This window comes from Phyllostomus hastatus, unplaced genomic scaffold (assembly GCF_019186645.2).
Source record: "Phyllostomus hastatus isolate PE091 unplaced genomic scaffold, TTU_PhHast_1.1 phas_scaffold_55, whole genome shotgun sequence".
NCBI lineage: Eukaryota > Metazoa > Chordata > Mammalia > Chiroptera > Phyllostomidae > Phyllostomus > Phyllostomus hastatus.
This window is the reverse complement of record NW_025334035.1, coordinates 3,215,270-3,228,491: the sequence shown is the minus strand read 5'-3', so window position 1 is coordinate 3,228,491 and position 13,222 is coordinate 3,215,270. Positions and strand designations below refer to the sequence as shown.

The window sequence follows — 13,222 nt, the reverse complement described above, 5'->3', positions numbered from 1 at the left end:
GCTGGCACCACCTTTAACTGTCAATCAATATGTAACTTCTTGGCCTGGCTAGTGCAGGTCAGTGGATTGGGTGCCAGCCTATGAACCTAAAGGTCAACGGTTCAGTTCCCAGTCAGGGCACACACCTGGGTTGTGGGTCAGGTCCCCAGTTACGGGCATGTGAGAGGCAACTGACCAATGTATTTCTCATACATCCACATTTCTCTCCCTCTCTTTCTCCCTTCCTTCCCCTCTCTAAAAATAAATAAAATCTTTTAAAAATATATTTTAAAACTTCTTCACCCCCATCCCACCAACTATATTAGCCCTCAGAACAAAGGACCTGAGGATCTTGCCCTTGCCTCTTCCTGCCCTTACCTTGCCATGCCATGAACCTATGCCTCTCAACCCCACCTCAGCAAGGCCTGTTCTCTTCCATAAGCACATATCACTAATAAACTCTGTTTGAACACTAATAGACTTGCTGTTCTGTAATTCTTTACTGTGTTGGCAAGAAGAACCAAGTTTCTCCCAAAACACTCCTGGATGCAAATTCTATAGAAATGAAAATGTTACTGGACAGGGCATCTGGCCCTGAGTGGGTTTGTTTATGGCCAGCAGACCATGTCATTCTTGACTTCATGCAGGCAAGATTTCACAGCACAAGTCCAGGTGCTTTTTAGAGGACATCTGAGGACAGTGAAACAAAGAAGAGCTTAGGAAGAAACAGGAGAGCCTATGTGGGGCTGAGTTGATTCACTGGGTCGGGGGTTAGCCCAGAACAAGCTGCTGCTTCCCTTTGCTCCCTGGCTGCAAAGTCTCGTGGGGTCTCTTAAGGTTAGGAGATGAGTGCCTGCAGGGGAAAAAAGGGGTAGGGGGAAGAAAAAGGCATGGGCATGCTCCTGGGAGCAGTGGTGGGGGGAGCATGCTGAGAACTTTGTTTTGAGAGGATTTAAAGGCTGGGAGTTTAGGGGAGGTCTGAGGGGATGATCTTAATCGAATATTCATCATCTTCATGCTGATGTAGCAAATGAGAATTATTCTTTTAATCTGTCCTTGGATGTGGTTGAGAAATGGCACTAACTGGATTTCTGTTATCTATCTCCCTGAGTAGTGTGACTTAAGCTATTTACCCTCTGGTTGGGGAGAAGTGTAAACCATGTACTCCTAAGTGTTCTTAGTTTAGGGAAGATAGGACTTGCTAGATGGCTGCAAACTGCTTGTTTAACTATCTGTTTCAGTTTCTCTATTCCACTTCTCCTGGCTTAATAGCCTGTCTTAATGTTTGATCCTGTTTTTATAAAACAGTTCAAAACCCTGTGTTCGTGGAAGCTATGTGTTGTTAAAGAAAAACGTTATTCATGGCACTTGCTAAAGTGGTAATGTCACAGGGGAGCACAGGTAACCAGGTTCTTGGTGATTGGGACAAAGAATTGAACCAAACACACAGAGCTTATAGCAGAGAACATGGGAACAGGCCAACTCCAAATAGAGATTGACCTCAGGGGCTGGAGGAATTGTATTCTTATAGGATGGATCTCTCCTGGCTAGTTTTGGTGGGCCTTTATTGCATATGTGCAAGTAGATGTATTACTTTAAAGCTACTGCATATGTGTCTCCCATGATTTTCCCTGATTGGCCACCAAAGAAGTGGTCACACAATGTTACCGAATGGACCCCCTTTCTCCTGGGGTCCCCTATAATAGGTTCACCTTGCCAGCCACCAGGGAATTTTAGCTCTCATTGTCAGAGACTGGTGAAAAGGAAAGGAGTTATTTATTCAAAAATTATACAGACTTAAGAGTAATGACTTAATGTCTTCATTAAAATCCCAAAGTCCCTTAAAACACCCACAAACACACACAGTCCTTCCTCCCCTCCCTGCTTTGCCCAGTCTTGGGTACTGTATCTCAGGAAAGAAATAGAAGTCCGTGGCTTAGGTAGCCCCTGGTTCTTCTCAGTAATCTGTGCTCTGCTGGCAGGCCTCCTTTGGTTCCCAGCACCAACAGCTGTGTCACCAGAATCTCCGGTTCTTAATCCAAAACCACATTACACCTTCTCATGGCCCACCAAGTCCTTTCACCTTTTTCCTTCCTGAAGCATCTCTCTTGCATTCTTCCAAACTGCTAAGAGAGAGCTCTGCATCACTACTATATCTTGCTTTCTGGCTTCCTAAGCTGTGTGGCAAAAAGAGAGCCAAAGCCGCGTGGTTCTTCCATCATGGCTGTCTTGCCTGGATTGAAATCCCAGCACCAACCTTCCTCTGCAGCCCAATTTCTGATTCCTCCCACAGTCGGCCACACGTGCCAGCATTCTCGTATTTTTCCAGCTTTTCTGGGCTGCCATAGTAAGTCTGGGCAGGTGTGGCCCTGTGGTGTGGAGCCAATCATCTCCAAGCTCTCACACAGGCTCTGTAACCAGGGGGAGTTGCCTCCCAGTTACATCCTGGGTAGAAGTCACTCCCATCTCTCTAGCTCAAAGCACAGTCACAGCTATTTAACATATCCATGAAACCTGTCAAAAGTTATAGATATATTAATTACCGTTCTAGAGGTTATCTGCAAAACTGTTGCTATGCAAAAAAAAACTCTCAATGGCCCTGCTGCATGCATCCCATCCCCCAGTTCAGACTTGTGGGAGTGACGATAAAATATTAAAATATTTTTAATATTTCCTGGACACCCTGAGTTCTGGATGCCACTACAAATCCTTCTTTGCAGGGTGGGAGGGGTGGACCCTGGATACACCCTTTTACAGTAAGATGGACTTTATTCAGAACTATCATGCTAGGTATAGGCACTACTGTGGTGGAGTTTTGCAGGAGGGAGAGAGATTGGGCTCAACACCAAATCCCCAAGAAAGAAACATTGGGAATTTATAGCCAAAAACCAGAGTGGGGCAATGGTGGTGGTAGTGGTGGTGGGGTGTTTGTTGAGGAAAGCAAAGTACTAAAAGGGTAAGGTGATTCTTAGTGTGATGAAAAAGGGGATTCACAGGGTGATCTGATCATAAATCACTAGCTGGGAGGGTCATGGTGAGTAATCACACCGTAGGCACATAATTTACTTAGTAAAAAGTTTGACTTGGTCTCATGCAAGACCTGTCCATTGTTTCAGAGCATCTAGGTTAATACACCTTTGAAATAAGCCATAGCCACCCTCAAGGAAGCACATAATCTTGTTAACTATTCTTTCATCCAATCCCCACCTTGCTTTTTCCCATTTCCATGTAGTTTTACATTTCCTCCTTAATTTCAAATGCATAAAAGAACCTGTAAAACTCTTATTCTGTGGAGCATTTGATATCTTGCTTCCCAGCATATATTGTCAATTTGTCTCAAACAAAATGTTATAAAAATTCTCTACAGGTTTGAACATTTTTTACATTGACAACATTTGCTAAACTGAATAAAAGAAGGACTTTTGCTGAAGGCAGACCAGAGTAATAAGGTATCCCCCCAGTGGATGGTGGCAATGATGAGAAATGTGCTCATCTATCAGGGATGATCACATATCAAGGGTGAGGGATTCTGTCTAAAATGACTTAGCAGGATTCAGGCTGAAAAAATGGACAATGCAAAGAAAGACACAGAAGTCCCAAGTCAGCACTTAGTTGAGAAGACAACTCAGAGGAGCCTGAGTAGTCTGGTCAAAAAGAGACAGTGTGTATGTAAGTGTATGTGATTACAGAGATGGGAAATAAGTGTGAAAGGAGACACAAGGTATCTGACGTCCTGTGATTGTAACACACATACAGCAAAGATATCTTTAGGCAAAGGTCTGACTCAAATGTCACCTCCTCAGGAAAGCCCTCCTTCAGCATCCTAACTAAAGTTGTCCATGGCACCTTCCCCATCCATCACACTCCCCAATATTTACTTTCTTTTATTTTTTAAATTTTTATTGATTTTTAGAAAGAGAAAGGAATGGGGAGAGAGAGTAAGAGCAATATTGATTTGTTGTTCCACTTATTTATGCATTCACTGGTTGCTTCTTATATGCCTTGACCAGGGATCAAACCCAAAACCTTTGAGTATCAGGACAATACTCTGACCTACTGAGTTACCTGGCTAAGGCATTTTTGGTGATTATAAATAAAGCTACTATAAGTATTTGCACACAGGTGGCTGTATGAACATAAGTATTCATTTCTCTTAGGTAAATACCTAGGAATAGGATCACTGAATCATATGAAAGGTACATGTTTAACTTTACAAGAAACTGCCAACAGTTTCCCATAGTGGTTGTGTTAGGCAGGATAAATAGCAAACCAAAGCAGAGAGGGGGTTGGAGACCTGTCTCACTCATTAATTCAGCAGTCCTGAGCCTGGTCAGATAAGATTGCCAGGTGTTACCTCTGAAAATCACAAGAAAAACCATGATAGTGCAGGAGGAAGAGAGTCCTTGACATTTCTTATATATCATTTCCACTATCTGAAAAAGAAAGTCTTTGAAACTGTATATTAATCCCAACAGTCAGGTTGAAACAGGAAAAGATACTGGAGTTTGGGCTGCCTGTCACTACCAAGCCCAATAAGCAATGACAGTGATTGAATCTTTATGGGCACTTTATTCAGATGACCAGTGATCTGAAAAGATGGTGGGTTCATACCCTATCAGACCATCTTCCCTTTTCTTTCCAGGCCAAGGTTTTTATAGCACGGAATAAACAAGGTGCAGTGAGGGGTTTTGAAATTCAGGGAGGGTCAAGTGGAAGAAACTGCAACAATCCTGTCCTGGGCAGTTAGCTGTTCCCAGGGAGGGGTGGTCGTCTGTCTTTCCCTGAAACACAATGGCCTGGATGCCTCCACTTGTCCCCAGGTAGTAATCTTTAGCAGTGCCCCAGGAGGTTGGCTGTTTTCCCAGGAGCCAGGGTGGGCCTTATCTGTAGTTTCTGAAACAAAAGTTTTAACATACATATTACTTGCTAGGCTTATAACTATTTACCTTAAACTAAAATTTTCCAACTCTTCAGTCCCCCATCAGGGTCACTCAAACTGACTGGGTACCACTTGCAGTTTTGTATTCAAGTGTATTTCATAAATAACTTTGCTATCTCACTTCCACTATATGTGTTATCTCTTGCCTGAATTCATCTCTTGCAAGTGAGACAAGAACTTAGGAAAGAGATCTCCCTAACTCTGGTCTCCCCAGTAACAGTTGTACTATTCACATTCTCACCAGTGTAAAAATAAAGATTACCTGAATAAAACAGAGGCTATTTATTCAGAGTTTGCTGCATACTAAGGCAGTTAGTCACCATCACCTGCATTTGGCAGAGGCTCAGAGGTAGGCAGGAAAGCTTTACAGTGGAAAAAAAAGGACATTAGCTATTTCCTGGCTAGAGGCTATTACCCTGGGAAAACTGTAGGTGGCCTAACCAGAAGCAGGGTATGCTATGCGATTGGTTAGGGGAGCACTTTTGACTTCCTCTGGTTGGTCCTAAATTGGAAGCTGGGGCAAAAATTAAGGAAGTTGACAGTTACTGACCAAGTACTGATCACTGGGGGTCAAGTGCTATGGAAGTTGAAGTTGTAGGTTGTTTTTCATGGCTGCTTGCTGCAGAGCTTGTGGGTCAGAATTCAATAGATTTATATGATTCTTGCCATTGCCCTTTTGTAGATTCTGTCTCTCACTAGCATTGTATGAGCATACCAGTTGCTCTGCATCCTCACCAGTACTTGATACTGTCAACTCAGGAGATGCGGGGAGGGGGTTGGGAGGATGCCAGTCTAATAGGTGTACAGTGGTATGACATTGTGGCTTTAACTTACATTTTGCTAATGACTAATTATACCGGGCATCTTTCGTGTCTTTATTTGTCATTTGTGTATCTTTTTTTGTGAAGTATCTGTTCAAATTTTTGCCCATTTTTATTGAGTTGTTTCCTCATTGTTGAGTTTTGAAAATTGTTTTGTGTATTGTAGAAATGTCCTTCACAAGTTATGTGATTTGCAAATATATTTCTCCCAAGAAGCAAGGTCTCATGAAGTCAGGATGTCTTTTCATCTCTTGACAGTGTCTTTAGCAGAGCAGAATTTTTAAATTATGATTAAGTACATTTTATAGATTTTTTTTGCTTATGGATTTTATTTGCCTATGCCTAACAATCATAAAGATTCTCCCCTATGTTTTCTCTTTTTTATTTCACATTTTATATTTAGGTCTGTGGTTCATTCTGAGTTAATTTCTGTATTATGTGTGAGGAATGAGTCAAGGTTGATTTTTTTGTGCATATGGATATTTATATGAAAATGTGTTCCAGCACCATTTCTTGAGAGACTATCTTTCCTTCATTGAATTGCCTTTGCATTTTTGCCAAAAATCAGCTAACCAGATTTGTGTCTATTTTTAGACTATCTATTTTGCTCTGTGACCTATGTGTTTATCATTTAGCCAATACCATACTGACTTAATTACTGTAGCTTTATAGTAAGTCTTAAAATCAGGTGGTATGAGTCTTAAAACTTTGTTCTTCATTTCCAAAACAGTTTAGCTATTATGTTTCCTTTGATTTTTGCTATAACTTTTAGAATCAGGTTATTAATATTGAAAATATTTTCTGTTTTATTAAATTGGTAGTGCATTAAATCTATAGCTACACTGAGAATTGCCAGTCAATGATATTGAGTCTTTCAATCCATGAACAAGGTATATCTCTCCATTCATTTGGTCTGCTTTGATGTCTTTCATTAGTATTTTATAGTTACCAGCATAGAGATTATGTATACGTTTTGTTAGATTTATAGCTAAGTATTTTTTCTGGTACAGTTGCAAATGGTATTTTATTATTTCACATGCCAAATGTTCATTGTTACTGTATAGAAATACAATTGACTTCTGTATATTTGTCTTATATCCTGAAGTCTTGAAAAGCTTACTTATTAGTTCTAGGAGCTTTTTTAGAGATTCTTTGAATTTTCTCTTTTTTTAAGATTTACTTATTTATTTTTAGAGAGAGGGGAAGGGAGGAAGAAACAAAAGGAGAAAAACATCAATGTGTAGTTGCCTCTCACGCACCCCCTACTGGGGATCTGGCCTTGCAACCCAAGCATATGTCCTTGTTACAGAACAGGGCAGTGGTGGGGGGAGGGGTGGCTGAATGATATAAAGGACCCCCCTTTTTTCTCCAGGGGTTCCTCCCCACCTACTGGGTTCATTTTGCCCGCCACCTGAGGAAAGATGTCTCAATACCAGAGATCAGTGAAAAGGAAAGGAATGTATTATTTATTTGAAATAACAAACTAAAGTTCTCCACAAATGCACACAGTCCTCCCAGCACCCTCCACGTGGCAAAAGGGAACGCTTCCAAAGCCTCGTGGTCCTGAGTCTCACCCAAGCCTCATGGTCCCAACCAAGACACCAAAGCCGCGTGGTCCTAAACAGACGCATGGTCCCAAAAAGAGAGACCCAGTGGCTGCCGTGCCTCCGTTTAAATCCCAGTACCAATCTTACTCTGCATTCCCATTTCTGGCTCCTCTCACAATTGGCCACAGCTGCCAGCATTCTGAGCATGTGTGGCCCTGTGGTATGGAGCCAATAATCTCCAAGCTCTTCTGGACCCTATTACAAATCCCTATTTGAGGCTCCCCTCTTGGCTGCACCCTGTTATATCCTGACTGGGAATCAAACCATCAACCCTTTTGTTCGCAGGCCGGCACTCAATCCACTGAGCCATACCAGCCAGGGCTAGATTCTTTGAATTTTCTATGTAGACAATCATGTCAAATTTAACTAGGAACAGTTCTATTTCTTCCTTTCCAATTTGTATATCTTTTGTTTATTTTCTCCCGTTGTTGCACCAGCTAGCACTTCCAACATGATCCTGAATAGGAGCAGTGAGAGTGGACAACTTTCCCTTGTGCCTGATGTTAGGGGAAATCATTCAGTATTTCATGACAAGTATGATGTATGATGTCAATTGTAGGTTTTCAACTTTATCAGGTTGAGGAAGCTCCACCCTATTCATAGTTTGCTGCCAGTTAACATAAATGGATGTTGTGACATGCGTACTTCTTCATGTATTGAAGTGATTATATGATTATTTTCCTCAACTATTAAGATGGTAAATTGCATTGATTTATTTTCAACTGTATAACCATCCTTGCATTCCCAAGATAAACTTCACTTGAACATGATTATTACTTTTATATACTGCTGAATTCTATTTCATAGTATTTTGTTACAGATTTTCCCCTCTATAATCATGGTTTCCAGTTTTTCTTCCTTGTAATGTCTTGACCTAGGCTGGCCTCATAAAATAAATTGGGAAGTATACTTTCCCCTCTGTTTTCCAAAAGAGATAGTGTAGAACTGGTATCATTTCCCTTCTAAGTACTTGGTAGTAAAAGCACCTGAGACAGGAGTTTTTATTGCTGGAAGTGTCAACATAAGAAATATCCCAAACTGGGAACAATGGACAGAACTTGCTTAAGAGAAAGATAAGCCTTTTAGTAAAGAGCTTATATGCCTAGGGTGTATAAGCTCTTTACTACCCACTATTACCTTTCCAGTTAGGAATTTATGGTCAGACCACCCTGTGGGGTTACTTTCTACAGAATTCCTCTTTCATCCACAGAACTTTTTAAACTATACACTCAATTTCTTTAATAGATATATGTGATATTGTAATGGGGGAGGTATAGAAATGTACTATTTTATTATAAAGATTCTCACAAAAAAATGAAAATAGTATCTTAAAAAGGAAACTACCAATCTCCACCTGCAGAATGGGATGGAGGGGGCAGAGGACAGGCAGTGTGAGTTCTTGGATCACTTGGGGCCAGTGGGAAGACACAGGAACAGAACCAATCTAATGATGGCTAATGTTAACTTAAGGAGCCTGTAAACAACAGGGGCTGCTTGAAGATCCAGCTACCCCTTCTCAGATGCTCAATAAGGGCACATTTCCAAAGCTACTAAGCAGGCATTTGGCACTTTAGGATTTTGTCCTATGGATGCTTATGAGAATAGAATCCCTTCTGCCTGGAACCAGCACCCTTTATAGTTCAAAATATAAAACTGGGGAGCCATGGCAAGGCAGCTATTAGAAGAACCTACCCAGCACCTGTGCCCTGGGCATGAGGCCCTGGTTTCTGTCTAGTCCCTGGAGATATTTATACGTAATATATATTTCATATAAATATACGTAAATAGAAAATATAAAATCTGAGGAGTTGCAGGAGAAGGATAGAGAGGACTTGGCAAGAAACCAAACTGGAGAAGTCTTCTCAGGCCACTTGTCTTGGAGGCAGGATAGTAAGAAGTTAGGGAAACTCCTTGGTTAGTAGAATAAGTGGAACTGAGACAAAATTATTAAACAAAGCCAAATAATTTGAGCAACTTACAGCCAGCTACTAAATCACAAGGTCTTATCTTTCCTAACCAAGGACACTGAAAAGCAAATGGTTTACCAGGGGTGTCCAACCTACGGCCCACAGGACACATGAGGCTCAGGATGGCTATGAATGCGCCCCAAGAGAAAATCATAGATTTACTTAAAACATTATGAGATTTTTCTGTGATTATTTATCACAATGTATTTAATGTGTGGTCCAAGACAATTCTTCTACTTCCAGTGTGGCCCAGAGACGCCAAAAGGTTGGACACCTCTGGACACATTCCAGGCCGTCCAGGGGCAGACTGGCCTTGGTCCCATTCCCTCTTAGATGACATTCTTTGAAAATAAAACTAACCAGAAAATAACTCTGACCCCTCTTGTGTTGCAACCGATCAAGGCCGGGCAGATCCACTCTTGCCTCCGGTAGACGGAAGGAAATGCACGGAGCCATGGGGATGCTTGACATGTCTTTACCGGCAGGTGGGCGACCATGCCAGCCACAAGCTGCACGCCTCTCTAGTGGAAAGCCCCTACCTGTTTAAATACTAGAGGGGGACAAAGCCAGAAAACTGCCCCAACCTTACATAACATAATAGTTCTGTGCATGTGAGTTCACTTCATGTCATAGGAACAGTTTATCAGACCCAGTCTCAAGGCTATGAGAACACTGGTTATCAGGCCCCTCCAAGGCTATGGGAATGCTGCTCCTCTTAGTTACCCAGACACCTGGGCGAGGAAGCCAGGCTGCCTCCACTTACCCTACACCTCTATGCACACATTTTGATGAATCAACATATCAAAGGACACACCAGGAAAGCTAATGAATATTCTTTAAGACCTTGCCCCCCTGAAACCTGCCCTAGGATTCCAGCTGGCTGAAGGAAGATGAAAAGCCTTACGACAAAATAGCCATGGTGTGCTCTCACTAGAGCACACTCATGCCTCATATCTCTGCGCTCTCTCTCCTCAACTCTGAAGGTCCCCATGAGACTTGCAGCCAGGGGAGCAGCGGGCAGTAGCTGCTCAGCTTGGGCTAACCGCCAAACTTGCCTTCAAGGTCCCTTTTTCTCTGACTTTCCAGAAAGCTAACAGCAGCCCCACCTTGACTCACTTCTCTTACTGTGACTTTTATTTCTCAGTGAGCCAAAGCAGGCCCACCTAGGCTCTCTCCTACTACCTCCTTTATCCTATGCCCTTTCTTTGTTTCATTATCTCCAGCTTTAATAACCCTTGGCTTGCTCTTACTAGAGCACACTCACAACTTGTTATCTCTGCTCTCTTTCCCCTAAACTCCAAGGGCCCCCACAAGACTTGCACCCAGGGGAACAGCAAGCAGTGGCTGCTTGTCCTGAGCTTACCCCCAAACCTGTCTCTAAGGACCCCCTTTTCTCTGACTTTCCAGTGAACAGCAGCTTTGCCTTGGCTCCCTTCTGTCACTGTGACTTTTACTTCTCAGTGAGTTCCTGCAGCCCCACATTGCTCACTTCTTTCCTGTGCCATCTCCAGACAGCCAAAGCAGCCCCACCTAGGTTCTCCTGTTGACTCTGAAACCAGAAAAGCTGGCATTCATGCTGTCTGTCACCTACCAGACCCAATACACAGAGACAGGGATTGAATTTTTATGGGTGGTTTATTCAGATGGCTGGCTATCTGAGAAGATGGTGGGTTTCTACCCTCACAGACTGTCTTAAATTCCACTTTAAACCAACCCATTTTATAAGAAGAGGAAAAGTGTATGTACATAAGGGGTCTGGACTTCAGGGGAAAAGTTAATCAGATAAAAAGCTGCAGCATTCTTTCATCTGTGTCCTGGGTAGTGGGCATCTCACCCTGGAGCACAATGGCTCAGATACCACCTTGATGGCTTGCAGTCCTCCTGAGGCACAAAGGTGGAACTGTTGATGGTCTCCTGGAGTCAAGGTGGGTCATACCTCCAGTTCCTGGAACAATAGCTTTTTACATATATTGATTACTAAGCTTATTAGCTATTACCTAAATTAAAATTTTTCCAACATTCGGGTCCCCCATCACCTCTTCTATCCTCAACCCTTCCTTCATTTCACTGTCCCTAGCTGTGATAAATGTATTCTCAAGGTCACTGAACTTGTGTTGTGAAATCTTTTCTGCATCAAGTCGAGAACCCACATGCTACCAGCCATTCTGAGGCAGACCCACTCTGGGTCCTGTCCCCATTCAGTAACAACCTAAGTAGCCAAGCCTTTGGTTTCTTGCTTGTCCTCCTTGGCTTTCTCCTTTTCGGTGACTTCTTTCTTCTATTCTAGGTCTTTCCCTTTTCCACCCTCTGTTTTGACTTTCTTGGCCTTTTTTGAAGTTAGAAGAATTCTTGTGACCACCTTCTCCCTCTTCGTCGGACTTAGAGAACTCGTCCTCCCAGGCAGTTCATTTGTCAGAGGAACAGATCGAGATGCTCTTGTCAGGGCATTCCTCCATGTCTTCGCCACCCTCCTCTCAAATGGCACCCTTGGCAACTGCCTGCATTTGGACCCTAGGTGCACAGGCAGCATTCTCTAGTTCTCAAACAGTTGCTGTTTAATTCTCTCCAGGTACTCATCTGTGTTATGGTTAGTAATACTGGAAGGACTGATGTGAAGTTTGAGATCTGGTCCAAAGTACTTGAAGTAGTCGTATGGAAGGGCATTAGGAATCTGTGTGTGCAGGGCCATGGCTATTTTGTATGTCCAGCATTGGGCAATGTCACAGATGGTGTAGCCATCTCCTCCCAGCATCAGCATAGGTGTGTTACAACTCTTCAATTTCACACACTTGGCATGCTCTTTGATGGTCAGATTGAAGCAACCTAACTGATCCCCAGACCAGGAGTCAGAGCCACACTATAAGACAGCCTCACAGGGCTGAAACATCTCCATTACTTTGGATATAACCAGCTTGAGGGTGGCCTCATAGGACTCATCATCAATCCCATCTCAAAGAAGGTAGTTAACAGCATAATACTTGCCTTTACCAGCCCTAATATCCCACAGATGCTCAGCTCCTGGGAAGTACTTTTCCATATTTATGAAAGGCACAGTCATGACCTGGTCTGAGGTATAGAAGGCCCCTTCCATGTAACCACCGTGGTAGATATCAATGTCAATATACAGGCCCCTCTGGTGATAGTTCAGCAGTTCCAGGATGGCCAAGACAATATTACTGACATAACAGAAGCCAGATGCCTCAGACTTCTTTGCATGGTATAGGCCTCCAGCTCAATTCACAGTGATGTTCACCTGCTGCTTATTAAGTTTCACAGCACTTATTGCAGAGCCACCAGTAGACAAGTAGCAGAACTCAAACAAGTTATCAAATACTGGACAGTCCTCACCAACACTGAAGTTCTGCATCTGCTTGCTATACTCAGACATGTTCTATGGGCAGATGGAGTGCAAGAATTTTATGCAGTCATCACTGCGGTACTTGGTCATCTCAGCATTGGCTTTGTGAGGGTGATAGATTTCCATTTTTTTTGGTAGAGATCATATTTAAGTAGCAGATTGCATGCCATGCAGATTCGGTGAGTCTTCATTGGGTGGACTTGTCCATAATAGTAATTTCTAGCCTCCCCATTGCAGTAGTAGTAACAGACTTTCGTCCCGGTGCCCTGAGTTAGCACTATCTTGCTCACCTCTCCTCCTTCCCATTCATCCATCCAACATTATAATTTTTTATAAGATTTTATTTATTTACTTTTAGAGAGAGGGGAGGGAGGGAGAAAGAAAGGGAGAGAAACATTGATCAGTTGCCTCTTGCATGCCCCCAACCAGGGACCTGGCCCACAACCCAGGCATGTGCCCTGACTGGGAATTGAACCTGTGACCTCCCAGTTCTCAAACCAGTGCTCAACCCACTAGGCCACACCAGTCAGGGTCAATATTGTAATTTTTAA

At 42.8% G+C, this 13,222-nt stretch overlaps 1 pseudogene; it reads right to left on the bottom strand.

Annotated features, from left to right (window-relative positions):
* Positions 1-11,522: 11,522 nt before the first annotated feature.
* LOC123809498 lies at positions 11,523-12,985 on the bottom strand (annotated as a pseudogene).
* Between the last annotated feature and the right edge of the window lie 237 nt (positions 12,986-13,222).